The 18,670-nt window shown below is 42.9% G+C and overlaps 1 protein-coding gene across 5 annotated transcripts in view; it reads right to left on the reverse strand.

Annotated features, from left to right (window-relative positions):
- The window catches only part of PEAK1 (pseudopodium enriched atypical kinase 1), a 100,392-nt gene that overhangs the window by 79,299 nt on the left and 2,423 nt on the right, over positions 1-18,670 (reverse strand). The window contains exon 1 of one of the 5 annotated variants that reach the window (XM_053273131.1): positions 6,062-6,150. The exons of the other annotated variants lie outside the window; for them this stretch is intronic. The gene's annotated coding sequence lies outside the window, so the exon portion shown is untranslated. Of the gene's footprint in view, positions 1-6,061; positions 6,151-18,670 lie in introns of those variants that run through there. 5 annotated transcript variants of the gene reach the window in all.

An 18,670-nucleotide genomic window follows, 5' to 3' on the forward strand; every position in this document is an offset into this window, starting at 1 on the left:
AGCTTAAATCAGCCATGCCATGCCTCAAGCACTGGATGAAATCCTGACCAACTACAGACAAGTACACTCTTATACTGAGGTAGCCCAGAGTGTAAGCAAATGCCATAGTTAAGCTGTAGCCGAGTGTACATTTAGTGTCTTATTCCCCATGCAGAAGAATGTACATGAGATACATTTTAATCAGAACATTTGTTTAAAGTTCTCATGATCTTTTGCTCAAGGGACAGTTTGTCCTATGTGGTGTACTAGTTAGACCATTGGACTAGGACCAAAGAAATCCAGATTGAAAACCCCACTCAACCACGAAATGTACTGGGTGGCCTTGAGACAGTTACTGGGCAATATTCAAACTCAATCACAGCTAAGTCCCATTTAAATTAATGGGGCTTGTCATTATGAGCTTGTCTCATTGATTTCAATGGTGCTGCCCAATATCTCTCAGCCTAAACTGATTCTCGAGGTTGCTGTGAGGATAAAGGGGGAAAATGGAATCTTTATTTCGGTCACAGAGCAGACAAAAAACACAGCACAACAGATAAGTAGTACCCTCCAGCAATCATGATTCTCCCAGTACTTTCTTACAGAACACCATTAACAATATATACTACAGCTAACACTCATGATTTTACCAATTGCTTCCTTACACAGCTTGCAATGTGGCAAAATTTTGCCACCTTGGTGGAAACAAAGAGCCAGTGTGGTGTAGTGGCTAGAGTGCTGGACTAGGACCAGGAGTCCCAAGTTCAAATCCCCAGTCAGCCATGATGCTAGCTGGGTGACTCTGGGCCAGTCACTTCTCTCTCAGCCTAACCTAGTTCACAGGGTTGTTGTGAGGAGAAACCTAAGTATGTAGTACCCCGCTCTCGGCTCTTTGGAGGAAGAGCGGGATATAAAATGTAAAAATAAAAAATAAAATAAAAAATAAATATCACTGTCAGACAAAAGGAGACGCACATAAAAGGCCAATGACCTACCTGGGAATCTAGACAAAATAGGCGACAAAAGTGCTACCTGAATATCTCTAGAAAATAAACAGTGAAGCAACATATGATCAATTGTCTCAGCCACTCCTGACTGACACAGGCATAACCTCTGAGTGAAAAGACAGGGACCCTCTAAGAGAGGTGGGGGCAGCTCATTCAAGAATGCCAAGGCAAATGCCCATAAAGGGGGATAACAATGTCCATCACCCCGGATTTCCTGGAGGAAGAGCAGGATAGAAAATAAATAATTGTGTGCTCTGACTGCCTTTACATAATACAGATCTGGTAGGGATGTGCCCGAAGTGCGGTTTGTGCACTTTTAGGGGAATTAGAAAGGTAACTGTAAGGAAAGCAGGTGCTTACCTGCTCCCTGCAGCCCCTCCCAGCTTCCTGCTGAGGTGGCACACATCCCCCAAAGCCCCACATGCCACTGACCACACAAATGACACCTGCGCATGTGCAAATGCCATGTGCATGCTGATGGCACGCAGGGCTTTTGGGGATGCATGCCAAGCCATCGGGAAGCTGGAAGGGGTGGTAGAGAGCAGGAAAGCATCTGCTCTTCCCCTAAAAGTGCTCGAACCATGCTTTGGGCACATCCCTAAGATCTTGTATAGTATTTAAGGGGTGATCTGAGAAATTTGAACGGTTTCTAGGTGAGAAAAATGGATTTTTACAATCAGGTTTTAATTTAAATCAGATTAAATCAGATTTAAAACAAACAAACAAATTTATTAAAAGACAAACCTAGGTCAAAGATGATATGACTAATAATAATAATAATAATAATGATAAATGGACATGTTAAGAAGGATGAGAGGTAACAAACCTAATCAATCTCATTCTACAGGTGGTGTACATGCAGCACACACACACGGTCACCCCCCCCCCAATGCAAAGACAATCAGATGTGTTCACTGTACCATGCGCGACAGGGCAAAAGGGGAGGAAGTCCCGCCCCCACTGAGTCACTCATCCTCACACCCTATCACTCATGGGTCTGAAGAGGGAGAAGGATGAGCATTTGTTCACCCTTGCAATCACAGGTCCGTCCGCCATCACAGAGAGGGCTGTTCCCACCTTAGACAAGCCCTGCAGCCGTGAGCAATGGGGCCAGGGTTAAGTGACATGGTGGCAACTTCCTCCCCCTTCGCCCCACCTCTCACGGGTATGAAGAGCCTTTAAACTCACCTCTGAAGGAGCCTAAAGAAGATCAATAAATGGATAAATAGAGGATTTGGGAGGAATGGAGTAGATCTGAGCAAGGAGGAGGAGTATATAAATACAGGGGATACAGGAGGGGAACACAAAGTGAAACCAAAAGTGAATGAACTACGAATATTTATATACCGCTTTTCAACCAAAGCTCTCAAAGCAGTTTACATTAAAAAATACATAAATAAGATGGCCCCCTGTCCCCAAAGGGCTCACAGCGTCCTGGAAGGACACTGTGCTGGGGTTGGATAGGGCCAGTTGCTCTCCCCCTGATAAATATAAGAGAATCACCACTTTTAAAAGGTGTCTCTTTACTCAGTTAGCAGGGATAAATTGAACAGAACATATTCATGCAGTCCTGAGGAAACTTTTCCTGAATGTCTCCTCCATAGTAGACGGAAAACACCTAACACGGCATTAGGCTGTAAAAGAGATCCCATTTGGGAATAGTTTAATGAAGTTCATTAAACTTCATTATGCATGCATGCATGCAAAATGCACATAGCACAACAAAGAAATGCAAGGCCTAGTTGCCTAAATGAAAAAGCATTATGAGAAGTGCTCCTTTGAAAACAGAAATAATCCCATTTTTTGAAGAAAAGTAATCTGATTTTTTTTTAGAATTGCTGTGTAATGTGTGCACCTACCTTCTAAAAATGAAAACCACATCTATCTCTGAATATGTATTAAGGTTATAATAGACAACATGAATATACTTTTACTAGAAAATGTTGATCAAATAGAAGACTAGTAATTCAAATTGTGATTTAATAACATTAAAGTTGAGTCATTCTGTGAAGCGATTTAAAAAGGATTTGATTTAAATCAAATCAACCCTGTTCTGGGCTCAAGGTGTGAAAGAGGGGGATATGAGGGACTTCTATAAACACAGTAATTATCCTTCAAGTTGCACTACCATGCTTTAGCTTTGAAACAGGGTTTACTGGTGGCAGCAAACGAGCAGATCAGGGATTAATGTACATGCTGTATACCTATTCCAGCCCTTCAAACTATGACACAAAGATTTTAATACTGGCAGTCATGGAGAACTGTCCTGGATCAGCCCTGGGAGAGCAAGCATTTATCTTGCCTGTGCCCTTTAGTAGTTTTCCCAGACACGTGGAAGCTCCTTATTGGTGAAAAGTTCCTGCGTGGGCATGAGAAACCCATACAACCAACAAAAAAACTGTTACCTCTCTTTACCAAGTCATCTCATTCTGACAAATACCATCAGCTTTATCCGACGGTAGGAAACTGCTATATCACTGATGACTACAGTTTTAACAATATGCTTGTACAATTCATAAATATAACTATGCTTGCCTGAAATTTGTTTCTTGTGCCTGTGGCCTAGTACTGACATTGTCAGGTTTTAAAGCTTGTCATCATGTACAATATAATTCAATATAATATAAAGGGTTTAATATAAACACTATACAATATAATTCTCAGCTAATCTGCTTTTTATGGTCTGAGTTTTCTTGTCCTGAATTGGCATTAAACAAAAAATCCTGCCAAAATAAAGAGAATTAAGGTAACTTTTGATTACCTATTAAAAGATCCCCAAAATTCCTAAAGAATACTGCATTGTGGATATCCTTAAGACTATGAAGTTACAGACATAAGTTCATCTTTAAAAAAAGATCTTGTGTGTTAACATTAATTGCAAATTTCATTTTAAATTATTAAAAACTGAATTTATGAAAGGATGCTTTTCTTTGTACAGAATGAATGACAAATAAACTATCTTTTGTCAGTAGTCATATAGTTCAGATATTATGGCTTGATTCTGGGGGTCAGGGAATGGCAAGTGACCACAAGGTGTGTCATTGACTGATCCATCTGGGTGACTTCTTACTCCTGTTTGATGCCTAGTGACTACTTCATATCTGTGATTAGTTCCAGTCTATTCGAAATATTTATGATTCTACCTACCAGTTTCTATGCTCTTTTATCTAAGAAGTATCTAAATAATTCTTTTGTTTCCATCACCTTGATTTAAACCCTTGCTAACCTGGCAAAGAGGCACCTTTTAACATGGCAGTTCTCTTTATTTAGCAGGGGGAGAGTAACTGGCCCTAACCACTCTCAGCACAGTACCTCCAGCGACTGTTGCTGGTGTCTATCTTATGTTTCTTTTTAGATTGTGAGCCCTTTGGGGACAGGGATCCATCTTATTTCTTTATTATTTCTCTGTGTAAACCGTCCTCAGCCATTTTCTGAAGGGCGGTAAAAAAATCTAAATAAATAAATAAATCTGTAATCTTTTGACTGGTCCTTGACTGTAATAGAGACAATTTGATTTAAATCAATGCACCGTGATGACAACTGAAGATTTCTGAATGATGCAGATGCTAAGCATCACATGGATTGAGGTCATATGGATTCCTCCCCTTTTCCTCAAAGATATATGAATGAATTACATTAACTCAATAACACATTCAACCACAACGTAAAGCTGAGAGGGTGTTTTTCCAACTATACCATTTAAGATCTTGATTACTTCAAGTGATATGGTTTCTATCACAACTGGCACAGTTTTATGTACATGAAAACAGAAAAATATACTATTTTAGGATCCCAATATTATGTATACTAACTTATTTCAAAGTATACCAATTTACCATTGCAAAAAAGATTGCCTTGAATGCATGTTTCCCATTACTTTATATGCACACGATTTCTTTACATGAGTGCCCCAGAAGGCAACAGTATTGTGATTTTGAGAAGTGGAGGCTTGCTGCTTATCTGCCAATACTTATTTCTAATCATTTCAGTAGCTCAATAAATCATTCATCCATGACTCAGACATTTGATTATGTGCTGCCTCTGCTCTCCTTACACTAACTCTACTTTCTTATCTTTTAATAGACTTTCTCCTCCTTTCCTTTGTGCTAGCTATTTAATCTAAATGAGAAAGCAAATGGTAGCAAGCAACATGTCAGTGACACTGGGTGAAATTATAATACCTCCACCCAAATATTGCTTAGTGTTAAAGATATTACTTCATTACATGGATATGTTCTTCCACTAGCACATCACAGATTTTTGTTCAACCCTTTAGTACATATAATCCAAGACATTTCAAGTTTGCATGTAGATAGGGTTAGATAACCAATAAGATCTTCAACTGTAGAAATCCAATTCAAGGAAAGATAGCATTGAATGACTTGCCCGATTCTGAATGCAACCTCATCTCAAAATTAAGTTATACATTAGTGCTTTTTCTGATTTGTCCTGATTATTGCAATATTCACATATTAATATTTCATCTCTCACGATTGTGCATTTCTGTCCTGGCCAAAAGGGAAAAAAATCTGATAAAGGGATGTTAAATCACAGTTATTTCACAACAGATATTTTTCCCAAGATATAATCAGCACACAACATGCAGGACATTCTGACCATAGATCTTGTGCACCCTATCTACAGTAACATAATTCAATTCAGTGTTCCTCCAGTTGCCCTACTTGGTATAAAATTTCTCTTCATCTCTCTTATTCTGCGCTATTCATTATGTATAGTTTTCATCGGTGAAAGCCAACAATAAAGTCCATCTTATGAAAGAGAACAGAAATGTAATATTCTCACATGCAATATTCTTACCAAAATAAAACATGTGCTGTTTACTGTCAAATATATGCAATCCTGTCATTTTAGCATTACACCATCAATTTGTAGCACATTGTTAAAGATTTTCCCCTCACTGCCTACCATGTAAATATCAGTACTAATAAGAAACATAACTAGCTTCTCTGCCTTTGCTGAAAGCACTACACACACCAGAGAAATGATCAAATGCCCCTCGCATTACATAAAACAGAAAACCAAGCACACTGATATGTGATGCAGCACAAACTTACCATAACTAAAGATCCTTCAAGGGTGAAAAATCCACATCTAAGCATTTAGCATTTTCACCTTAAATCTGCAAGATGTTGCAGACCGTTTTGCATGGCAACGGTTACTAGCAGCATCTACGAGTAGGAACAGGTGCTTTAAATGCTACAGAACAACATTCCATATGGTTGTGCACCTTATTAATTCCTCATAGTGGGGAAAAAGCAAAGCTTAGAAGATATTACGAAGATATACAAACCCAACATCTATGGAATTCCAACCATCACCACCACCACACCAAGTTCTTGAAATACTGATATATTATTTATGAATTTTAAAATGTTAATCGAGAAAACAGAGATACATTTTATAGTTTACTGCTATTAAGAGTTAATAAGGCACAATAATTAATACAACTTGTTGTGACAGTTACAGGAAGTGTTTTACAGTAAAGGCTTGCTCCCAAGAGGAACACACTACTCTTTAGATTCTAAGAGGCTTGCCCTGACATGCCATTAATCCCAAGCAATCCTGTGGAAAAAAGAGAGCAGCAATAATTTTTATTCTTTTGCAGGCAAAATTCTAACTAAAACCAAGTACCTATCTATGTCATATCTTGGTTTTAATCTTATGTCTGATATGTTTCTACATCTCCCAATTTTGCAAAAAATTACAATTTTTTAAAGTAATTTTTATACTTTAAAAATTACAAGAAGTATACTGTTATGAGTGGGATAAATTCAAATGGGCATGAGCCATCCAGTTTTGCACGTGTTTTAAATGTAGCTGGGTCATACCTATTGCATTGAATGCATTCACTCATATATTTCAATGGAAGAGATTTAAGCATATGCACAGCTCTAGGTGGTACTTAGAAGTGCTGAACTTTGGCTGGCTTGTACCCACCAAATTCAACTGAGCTCTTAACTGGAACATTCCACTTCAGCAAGTCTATCAATGTAAACAAGTTGCCAGGACTCGACACTATGGCACAACTTTACCTTTACATTCAACCAATGTCCTACTCTCAGTTTCTCAGAGAGAATAATGTGCAAACATGCCCTTAAGATCAAACTACACGTTACACTGAACTTCCGTGATTTGAACTCAGGTTAATCATTCGAAAGAATTTCTGAACTATAAGAACAGCTTAGGAAGGATGTGAAATTCTCCTTCCTTTAAGACTTTCTGAAAAGACTGCTTGAGGTACAAGTAGGAATACTAAATTTCAAGGGAAATATGTGTTGGAGTTCAAAAACCATATGAATGATAGCCTCTCCTCCCCGTCATCCTGCTGATCTATGCTCCTCTTGGATAACACATGTGCAACTGAAAAGTGTGCAGATCCCAGCATAAAAACTCAACCGTGGCTTAAGCCTAGAATCGATGAATAAGTAAAAGAAAGAAACATTGGTAGACTTACCGTGAAGGGTTCTTTTTCTGGTATGGGGAGGGCATCCGTGAATGATGGGTCGTCAATCACTGCATGCTCCGAGACAGGGCCAATGAAAAACGAGCAACACATCTACTCCCTGGTATCTGCCCCCTGTCACCCAGTTCTGGTCATTCGGAGCGTAGGGAGTAAAAACCACGGTATGCTGACTCCTTAGATTTATTCATTTATTTATTTTTCAACTCACTAGGAGAACGTATTAAAACCTAAACTTTTAACCGGAACCTGGACCCCAGAAAATGGAAATGAAGATAGATAAAGACAGAGGTGTATAGCCGCAGGTGAGAATAGAAGGGAAAAGTCGGAGTAATAAAGGGATACCATCTTCTAGCGCCCTAGGAGTTGCTCCACCACCCCATGAACCTCCCTTCCGCATCCGCGGGTGGGCCGGATGCCCTCCCCATACCAGAAAAAGAACCCTTCACGGTAAGTCTACCAATGTTTCTTTTTCCTGGTTATGGGGAGGGCATCCGTGAATGATGGGACATACCCAAGCTCAGCTCAGAGAGGGTGGGAAGCGGATGATCAAACAACCCTTTGTAAAATTGTACGGGCAGCCGCTGCCTGAGGCTCATAAAAGGACGGAATTTTATAATGTTTGACAAATGGAGATTCCGACGACCAGGTGGCCGCCTTACAAATTTGATCCAGGGGCACCCTGGCGGAAAATGCTGCTGAAGTAGCCGCACTCCTGGTAGAGTGTGCTGTGACGTTCCGAGGGGCCGGCAACTGCAAGGACTCATACGCCAATGCGATAGCACCTCTCAGCCAGCGTCCCAAGCATTCCTTAGAAGCCCTGGAGCCCAAGGTGGAAGGCAGGAAGGAGACAAAAAGGGAATCTGACTTTCTAAAGTCCCGTGTCCTTTTAATATAGACCCTGAGGGCCCTCCGCACATCCAAGGTGTGCCAGGCCTTTTCCTTAGGATGTGTTGGCCTCGGACAAAAGGACGGTAACACTATGTCTTGACTGCGATGAAAAATGGAATTCACCTTCGGTAAGAAGGTAGGATCTAGTCTTAAAACTACTGCTTCCTTCTGAAAAATGCAAAGCTCATCTCTAATTGAAAGGGCTGCGAGCTCTGAGACTCGCCTGGTGGATGTAATAGCGACTAAGAACAAAGTCTTGAAAGACAGAAGTTTTAAAGATATTGAGCGCAATGGCTCGAAAGGGGCTCTTGTTAGTGCCCTAAGAACCTTATTTAAATCCCAGGTGGGAAACCTGTGGATTGGCGGGGGAAAGAGGTTGACCGCCCCCCTCAGAAACCTGCGAATGTCCGGATGTAGCTGGGAGGATTCGCCCCAAGAAATGTTTAGCACGGAAGCTAATGCGGAGATTTGGCGGCGCAGAGTACCTGGACGGAGACCCTGTTCTACTCCCGCCTGTAGGAAACCCAATACGTCCCGGACACCTGCTTTTAAAGGCTCAACTCCAGACCTACGCGCCCAGGAGCAGAAAACCGACCACGTCATCTGGTAGATCTTTGTCGTGGAGGGACGACGAGCTGCCAGAATGATGTCCTGGACTCGGATGGAGTAGCCCTTTTCAATCAGCCTCTGGCGCTCAACCTCCAGGCGTGGAGGCAGAGCCAATCCGGGTCTGGGTGATAATTGGGACCCTGGTTTAACAGGTCCTGCCTCAGCGGGAGAGGCCACGGTTTTTGGGTGGATAGAGACAGTAGGTCGGAAAACCATGGTCTCCTCGGCCAGAAAGGGGCTATCAGGACTACCTCTGCCTTTTCGACTATCAGTTTCCTGATTACTGCCCCCAGGATCGTCATGGGGGGAAAGGCGTACAGAAGCCCTTTTGGCCACCTGGAGACCAGGGCGTCCACTTGTTCTGCTTGGCGGCAGAGGTGTCTTGAATAAAATCTCGGGACCTTTGCGTTTTGGGGAGAGGCAAACATGTCTGCTACCGGCTGGCCCCATTTTTGCGTTAACGTCTCGAATACATCCTGATGGAGGGACCATTCCGAAGGATCCAGGAACTGCCGGCTCAGCCAGTCCGCTTGGCAGTTTAGGACCCCTGAAAGATGCTCCGCTTGCACTGATCTGAGGTGTTTTTCCACCCAAAGGAACAGGCGATTCGTCTCCCTCATGAGAGACCTGGACCGAGTACCGCCTTGATGATTTATGTGCGCCTTGGTGGTAATATTGTCGGTCCGCACAAGGACGTGTCGGTCCTCCAGAAGGTACCGGAACTGCCAGAACGCCAGACGGACTGCCTTCAACTCCAGCCAGTTGATATTGTGCTTCAGGTCGTCTGCTGTCCACCTGCCCTGAGCCTGGTGAGAGCTGCAATGAGCCCCCCAACCGGTGAGACTGGCATCTGTTGTCACTATGACCCTTTCCGGCGTGTCCAACTGAAGACCCCGTTGCAGGGCCGCAGAAGTCCACCAGTTGAAGGAGTCCCGAACCTTGTGAGGGAGCTTTACCCACCTGTTCTTCCTTTCTATAATGGCTTCCTGATATGGGAGAATCAGCCACTGTAGAGGCCTGGAATGCCACCTCGCCCACGGCACGCATTCCAGGCAGGCGATCATTAAACCCAGAATGCGAGCCAAGTGCATCAAGGCAACTCTTGATGAATGCAGACAGGGAGAAAGAGCCTGATGAATTTTTTCCCTCCTCTCTGCCGGAAGCCTGACCAACGCCTTCCTTGTATCGAAGAGAGCCCCTAGGTGTACCAGTCTTTGGGAGGGAAAAAGATGGCTCTTGCTGACATTGAGCACAAACCCATGGTCCTGCAGGACCTGAACCGAAAGGTGCACGTCCCTTGTTGCTTGAATGTGTGAAGCTGAACGAATCAGAATGTCGTCGAGATACGGGTATGCGTGTACACCTCGTACCCTGAGGTGAGCGATGACTGACACCATCAGTTTTGTAAAAACCCTTGGCGCCGACGACAGGCCAAACGGAAGGGCCCTGTACTGGAACAGCTGGTGACCGTATGCAAATCTCAGAAAACGACGAGAGGACGGGTGAATCGGTACGTGCAGGTATGCTTCTGACAGATCCAGGGAGGCAAGCCAATCCCCTGGCTGTATGGCCGACTTGATGGTGCGGAAAGACTCCATGCGGAAATGCCGCCTTCGCACGTACCGATTCAGCCTTTTTAGGTCCAGAATCGCCCTCCAGGAATCGTCCTTTTTTGGGACGAGGAAGAGAAGTGAAAACACACCATCTGACCCTTGGGACGCCGGAACAGGTTCTATGGCCTGGATCTTCAGCAAATGGCTGATGGCCTCTGACATAAGTAATCGCTTTTGGGGATTCTTGGATACTGGTGTTTGGAAAAAGGAGTCGGGGGGAAAAGAAAGAAAGTCTATGACATAACCCTGGGAAACTGTATTTAACACCCACTGATCTGAAGTGGTGTTCCTCCATACATGTGCGAAGGCCAGCAACCTGCCTCCGACCGGTAAGGAGTCATTGCTTACGGTTCCGGTGTTCCTGAGAAGTTCCATAGAACCCCGTCTTACGGCCTGATCCTCTGGTTTTGGTATTCCAGGATTGGCGCCAAGGGTGTCTGTACTGAGATCCCCGGAACTCTCTGTCTCTGAAGCCGTCTCGGACTCCGGCTGAACCAGGGCGGTTGAAGGATCTGTAGGGGCGAAAGGAATACTGAAAACCCGAGCCCGTCCGAAAGGGTCTCCTAACATCCCCACGCCCCACAGGCATCGCCTTTTTCTTGTCACGCGTCTCTACTAGAACCGGCTCCAACGCTTCCCCGAACAATTTTGCCCCACGGAAAGGAGTAGCCGCCAATGTGGATTTTGACTTAGAATCGACTCTCCAATGTCGCAGCCATAGCCCCCTTCTAACCGCCACACTAGCAGCCATTGATCTGGACGCATGCTGCAAGCAGTCCAGACTAGAGTCAGCCATAAGGGCAGATGCCCTGGCAATCTTGTTCAGACCCTGTCTGAGTTTTTTATTTTCAGGGGGAACAAGTTTGGCCAATTCCTTGGTCCACAATATGGTGGCCCTTGCGAACACAGAGTTAGTGGCTGCCGCTCTAATAACGGTCGCCGAGGCCTCATGACTTTTCTTCAGGAGATGATCCGTTTTCTTTTCTTCCGGAGACCTGAGGAACTCCTCGCCCTCCTTGTTAACCAAAGCGCCAGTCACCAGTTGAGCCACTGGGGCATCGACGACAGGAACTGCCAACAGAGACATAACATCAGATGGTAAATTGTACAGCTTTTTAGGAAAATAGAGAGCGGGTTTAGAGGCCACTGGCACCCCCCATTCTGCCAACATTACTTCCTTAAATAAAGCAGGGAAGGGGACCGTGGCCTGACAGGAGGACGTGGATGGAAAAACCTCCTGATCCAACCCAGGCGTAGGGTTAGGGGACGTTTCCTTAGATACGTCCTTAATAGCCCTCTTGGCTTTGGCCAGAAGCACTTCAAACTCAGTCATAGCAAATAACCTAGTTGTAGAGGGTTTGTCCGTGGGCGTCTGTTCGTCTGAGAGTTCACCCTCTTCCTTGTCAGAGGTGGCTGAACTCGAACCCGAGCCTGTCGCGTCTGGAAAATGCTGGGCAGCCTGTGGGCACGATAGGGAGATATCTGCCTGCCCTGTTGGCTGGGTCACTCCCCTGGCCTCTGGATTAGGGATGATCTCTGTGCCCTTGCGCTGTACTCGCGCAGTGTTTGCATCCAGGCGTGAGCGTTTGGTTAAACTGACAGCCTGCCCCCGAATGTCCTCCTCCTCAGATGAAGACAGGTCAAAGGGACCTTGTTGCCTGCGTTTTCTTAATTCTCTGGCCAGCCAGACCCGTTCCCCCACCGGGATAGCTTGCCTGACCGGGCTGGACCCAGGGGAAGACGAAAAGGACGGCCGACGGCCCTTACGTTGCGAGGCAGGAGGAGCCAAAGTGATCGAATGCCCGGTAAGCCCCTGAGAAGCGCCTGTCTGCTGGGGCGCGCCTGCCTGCTCCAAGAGGGGGGAAACCACTGCCCTGCAATGTCGCTCTATGAATGAGCTTAACCAGGAGAGCTCCTTAGATGACAAAGGCTCTCCGTTAGGGCCGACAGCGGGTAGGGAAATTCCCCCCGCCCCGTCATTTCCCGATAAGGCTGCCTTGAACTCCCCGCCTGTGCCCATAGCGGCATTCCGGGGATCGCCGGAGGCTTTTGCCGGAGAGACGCTCACATCTGCTCGGTTTTTTCCTCCCTCAACGGCCGTTTCAGTAGCCGCCATTTCAGTCAATAAGGCAGACTGCCCGGGCAAAACGGTAGGTAAAGGAGCGGTTAAAATGGCGGGCGCAGTTTCGGCGGGAATGAGAGAGGTCGCCTTCTCCCGCTGCTGGCTCCTAACGGCTCGTATCTGAAGCCTTACACTGAGAGGAGCTTTTTTGGAGTCGCCCTTTTTTGCCTTCTTCTTCCTCTTAGCGCCATCAGCGTCTTTAAGGTGCTTAGATTTCTTAAGTGCCTTTAAGGGCTTAGTCAATACCGCTCGTGGTTGCCCGGCACCATTTCTCTCTACCTCAATCGGTTTTGAGAGTTCAGAATCATTGAAATGATTTCCGCCGTCCCCTGCTCCCGAAGGAACATTAGGGATATCTCTGGGAGTATCAGACAGAGGACCCTCCGATAAAGAGCCCTTTAACATGTCTCCCATGTGAGCTAATTCCATTATAAGCGCCAAAACACAACAGGGGAAATACGAATCCAAACGAAGACAAACACTAAGGAACACAACCACAAGCAGACACAGGTAAAAACTCACAAGACCGGCACAAAAGGAGGCAACTCCTTTCCCCCCCTTGCACACAGAGAAAAAAATAGCTAAAGGAGGGACCAGATAGGAGTCAGCAATAGATCTGTCCCGGAGCGAAGACAGGACCAGAACTGGGTGACAGGGGGCAGATACCAGGGAGTAGATGTGTTGCTCGTTTTTCATTGGCCCTGTCTCGGAGCATGCAGTGATTGACGACCCATCATTCACGGATGCCCTCCCCATAACCAGGAAAAAATGCACTTTGTATATGCTCAAGAGCATTTTCTTCACCACCACATAAAACATGGCAGGTTTACAAGCAACATATTCTATGGCAGAAGGCACTGAGGCTTGGCTTAATTTGTGCCAAAAGCAAAACAATCCCAGAATCTTTTTCAGTGCCACCACGACTCAGTTCCAGAACATGCAAGGCAGCCAAAAACACAGTTCATGTGCAGAGTGTCTTGACCCCAAAACACACCAATGCAAGTGCTGGGACATTGTGGAAGCAGCAGCAGCAGGCTTCCAGGGCAGAGGATGTGACTTCAAGCAGGTTTTGGTACCAACACCTACTCATTTTAGTTATTAAGCTCAATTAATGGCTCAGCCATTATGATGTATGCATAATGAATGCACCACTGAGAGATCTTAAAGGCCTAGTTGACAGATCATCCTGGAGAGACTATCTTTGTGGTCGCTAAGAGTCGACACTGACTTAATGGCACTTAATAATCAATCAATGGCTATGGGGAAATGACTTGACTAGCAAGCCAGAGGTTGCTGGTTTGAATCCCCACTGGTGTGTTTCCCAATATATGGGAAACACCTATACTGGGCAGCAGCGATATAGGAAGATGCTGAAAGGCATCATCTCATACTGTGCAGGAGATGGCAAAGGTAAACTCCTCCTGTATTCTACCAAAGACAACCACGGGGCTCTGTGGACGCCAGGAATTGACACCGACTCAACGGCACACTTTACCTTTACTAAAGGAAAGGTTAAGAGGAAGTGACTCACTAAGGCCCAGCTAATAGTAGAAACTCACTTTATCTACTATATGCACTATCATTATTTTCTTCTCTAGGCCTACAATTGTCTACAACACGCAAGGCAGCCAAAAACACAGTTCATGTGCCGAGTGACTTGACCCCAAAACACACCAATGTGAGTGCTGGGTGGTGGGATATTGAGGATGTCAAATTGTGCATGTCAAATCGTGGCTGTTTACCCAGGCTTTTATATGATTGTCTCCACTGCTGCTTCTTATATTTTGTACTGTTTTTATGCTTGTGGTTTAATTTTTTTTAACCAGATTTCTTTTTATACTGTTTAGCTCAATATTTTAATGTGTCTATTTTATGATTGTGTTTTTTAAATTTTATTGTGAGACGCCTTGGGATTTTCTTAATGAAAGGCGGGGTATAAATTTAACAATAACAATTGTCAGCTTATGGGGTGTGGGTGGGAAATGGCTGCAAGGAAGGCAAGACCAAGTAGCTGATGCACCAGCTAACACTGTGGTGTTCCTCTTACCCGCTGCAAACGCTGTTGGTTTGTGCATCCCTCAATGCCACTGGGCTGAAAACCTCACACAGTGTGCACATGCACTGCAAGGTTTTTTTAATTGTTCTGTTTTGTTTTAAGTAAAAGTCAGAAAAAGAAAATGGGTGATACAATCCACGGAAATTCTTCTGAGGATATGATTTGGCCGCTTACAGAATCAAACTGAACATGTGACTCACAGGAGAAATGCAAACATGTGTTCAGCACTACCAGCTATCCACTATTGGTGTTGGAATTTAAACAACATGTACAGGTGGAACCTGAGCTGAAAACATACTTCAGATTCACAGATGCCAGCATCAAGTGTTAAGACATTAGAATCAAATGCTTTAGAACCAGAGATTTTTTCAGTCCTAGACAGAGCAAATAAATATTTTATATAATTTAAATCTTGCTTGCCCTTTGGCATGGTGAGATTGTGAACCTGATGTTATTCATTCATCAGAATTCAGGTTAGGTTAAAATATAAAACCCAGCAAGCATTTTTTTAAATATATGAATATAATGATATATTTGTTCAAGAGGTTTAAAAATGTGTGCATGGACACACATTCATATATGAGCTGGTTTTATGTTTTCATTCACAAGTGCTGACTTTTTATATAGCATCACCCATGTATGATTTACTGATCAACATAAGCCCAAGAACACAAGGTTCTACTTTGAGGAGTTTGTAATGTAGATTTCAACCATGCAGGGAACTTCTGAGGGAAAGGAAAGCCATTTTACAAATAAATCTATGTGCAACTATCTGTGTTTTGGACAAAACTGTTCAGTTTACTGAGATGAGTAAGCGTCTCCATTATTTTACAGAGGGCTTGAGATTACATGAAAACATTATTCTTGAGAGCTGCTGCTTAGGTCACACGAATGTCTGAGGACCTATGAAAAAGTAAAATGTGGAATTACTATGTGTCTACTTGTCAGAGAAAACTGCTGAAACTTATAAGAGGGTTTTCTCTTGTACATAGGCACACATTCTTAATGTGCTCTCAAACCACTATCATGAGCACTAGTTTTTGGGACAAACTTTTGTGCCAAACCACTGACCTCTCAACATGGTATTCAGATTATGTCATATCATATTTTAAATCCACCCACAACAATTTCATACTTAAACAGTAATACCACCTTAATGACATGATTGTGCTACTGACATAAATATGGATTACATCTCAGTACCAGATATACGACTGAAGCTGGGCAGCTCGGACCTATGCAGAGAAAAATCTCACTGAGTTAAAAACGATTTACTTCCAAATAAACATGCACCAAGTGTTCTGAAGGGGAATACTTCAAAAACTAATAGCTTTATGCCCAGTATAGAAAAGTGAAATCCAGCAGCATGATGAAATTTCAAGAACAAACCCTATGTTAGTTGTGTTTCCACCCAATACTTCAAAAATGTATTTTATCTGTCACTGGAAGTCAGCTGCAATCAAAATAAAATGAAGTGAGTAAGTAATTTGAATGTCAGTTAATCAAAATGAAGTGAATAAGTAATTTGGGAAGCTAGTTAATGGAGTTATCCAAATCTTTGGATTCCCTGACAATAAGGCAAACTCATCATGAAATGAGTGGAGGATTACTCATGGAAAGTTTGTCTTGGTGGATAAGTCATTTTAAACATATTTCTGTGTTGCAGAGAACAAATTTATTCCCCCAACCCCTCCACAAACCTGTTGCAAATCAAACTTTTGCCAGGAAGAACCTTGATCTGTACAACCCATCAGCAGCTATTTAGCTGTCAAACAGCCTTAAGCCAATATCAAGTCAGGAAATTACATCTACTAATGCAAAACTTTATTAAAAAAACCATTCCAAATAAAAATGTTCAGCTTTTCAAATATTTTAATGTCACACCTCTATAGCAAAAATAAAAGACAAGAGACAAGCTTCTAAACTATTGACAAATAAAACTAAAGTAGCTCTTCACATATTCAATTGCTCCTTTAAAAAACCCGAACTTACGTGTGAGTATTGTTTTGGTAAAAATACCCTTCTCTAAGTAGCATGAGGAAAAACCATTAAATCTTTTCAAAAATTGAGTGGCCATAACAGGAAAAAGTGGGAGTGATGTAGAAAGAGGTGACCTGAATAGAAGTGCACCTACAAGAGTAAGTGGCTACTCTAGTTCTTCTTTTTCCTCATGTGCCTACTCTCCTGAATGGTGACATCTTTCTGCTATCATCTCTAGAGAATTCAGCACAAAGCAAGGTAGGTGCATTCTCAACACTAGAAAACTCATAGATAGAATTTATCAAGAAAGTCCTCAGACTCCCTAACTCCAAAGAGACAAAAACAATGGCAGTCTTCATGGCCTGGTGCATTTTATGTTCTAGAAGGCATTCTCAGTTGATCCTGAAGAGTGCAATGGGAAATTGTGTGGGCAGGGGGTTGAAAGAGGAAGAAGAGCCCTAGCTATTTTTGCTTCCATTCTGTCTATTAAGCTCATTCATAGCTCTAGGAATTCAAAATGCAATTGTTAATAATAACATTTAGTATTTGCATAATGTCTTTTTAGTGCTCAAAATGCTCCAATTAACCTCATTAATTCTTACAACCAGGGAATTGAACCAAGCCCCTCAAAAAAGGTTCAGAAAGGACTTTTCAGTGAACTAGAACTGAACTTGAACCTAAAATCTGTTGGCTGTATAGAACCTGAGCCAAATCCCTAAACATAAAGTGTTTAATTTATAAAAATATAAAAAACATGAAGTGTTTAACCAGTTCAACATAAATAGTTCAATAACCCGACACTCAACTTTCAAGTAAATTGTTTATTTTTTATTTTGTTTGTACAGTATTTGCTTTTGTAAAAACTGTTAAATATTCAAGGATAAGCAATTTAATTTCTCTCTCTTTCTGGCGTAATCTAACTCATTTTACAATTACACTGTAAACAAATAAGTTTCCACAGAATATGTATTTAAACTGGTTCAAAGTATCTGAACCCATTACTGAGCTTCCTTAGTAATGAAGTTAGTCAAGTTAGTGTATTTAGTTTCAAATTTAGTGTCTAAACCGGATAGTTTAAAAAAATAGAAAAAAACTTGAATTGAAATTGAACCTGAATTTGTAAATGGTTTGATTTCCTGTTTACAACAGATTATTACCCCTATATTTATTTTATTTATTATTTAACATATTTTTGTACCACCCAAAAGTTACGTCTCTGGGCGGTTTACAACATATTACAGAAGGGTGACAGCGGGAATGTGCTAAGGTGGTTAGTGGCTTGCCTAAGGCTACTCAGTTGAATTCATGGTGGAGGCAATTATTATTATTATTATTTATTATTTACATTTTATATCCTGCTCTTCCTCCAAGAAGCCCACAGCGGTGTGCTACATACTTAAGTTTCTCCTCAAAACAACCCTGTGAAGTAGGTTAGGCTGAGAGAGAAGTGACTGGTCCAGAGTCACCCAGCAAGTCTCATGGCTGAATGGGGATTTGAACTCGGGTCTTCCCAGTCCTAGTCCAGCACTCTAACCACTACACCACGCTGGCTCCACTATAATGATGGTACAATAATGAACCAGGGACTGATTCCCACCTCACAGTTACTACATAACAGCAGATTTAATGTGAGACACAACACTTGATCCACTCAGATGAGAAAAACCTTCACATTTCCATAAAATTATCTGCACATTGATCAAGCTGGAGACAAGAATTCAAACATGAGTCAAACACCTAATGTTTAGGTACCAGCAGAAGATACCATTACCAACTTTGTAGGCATCTGAACAACCAAATACCCCAATTTTTCTAGCCCAAAGGCGACCTGTACAAAAGCAGGTAAGATGTGAATAGTCACTTCTATGTCAGGGAGGTGTACCAATCAGCATTTTATATTCAAGAAGAGCACCGTCATGTCAAATACTAAGT

This window comes from Hemicordylus capensis, chromosome 10 (genome assembly GCF_027244095.1).
Source record: "Hemicordylus capensis ecotype Gifberg chromosome 10, rHemCap1.1.pri, whole genome shotgun sequence".
Classification (NCBI taxonomy): domain Eukaryota; kingdom Metazoa; phylum Chordata; class Lepidosauria; order Squamata; family Cordylidae; genus Hemicordylus; species Hemicordylus capensis.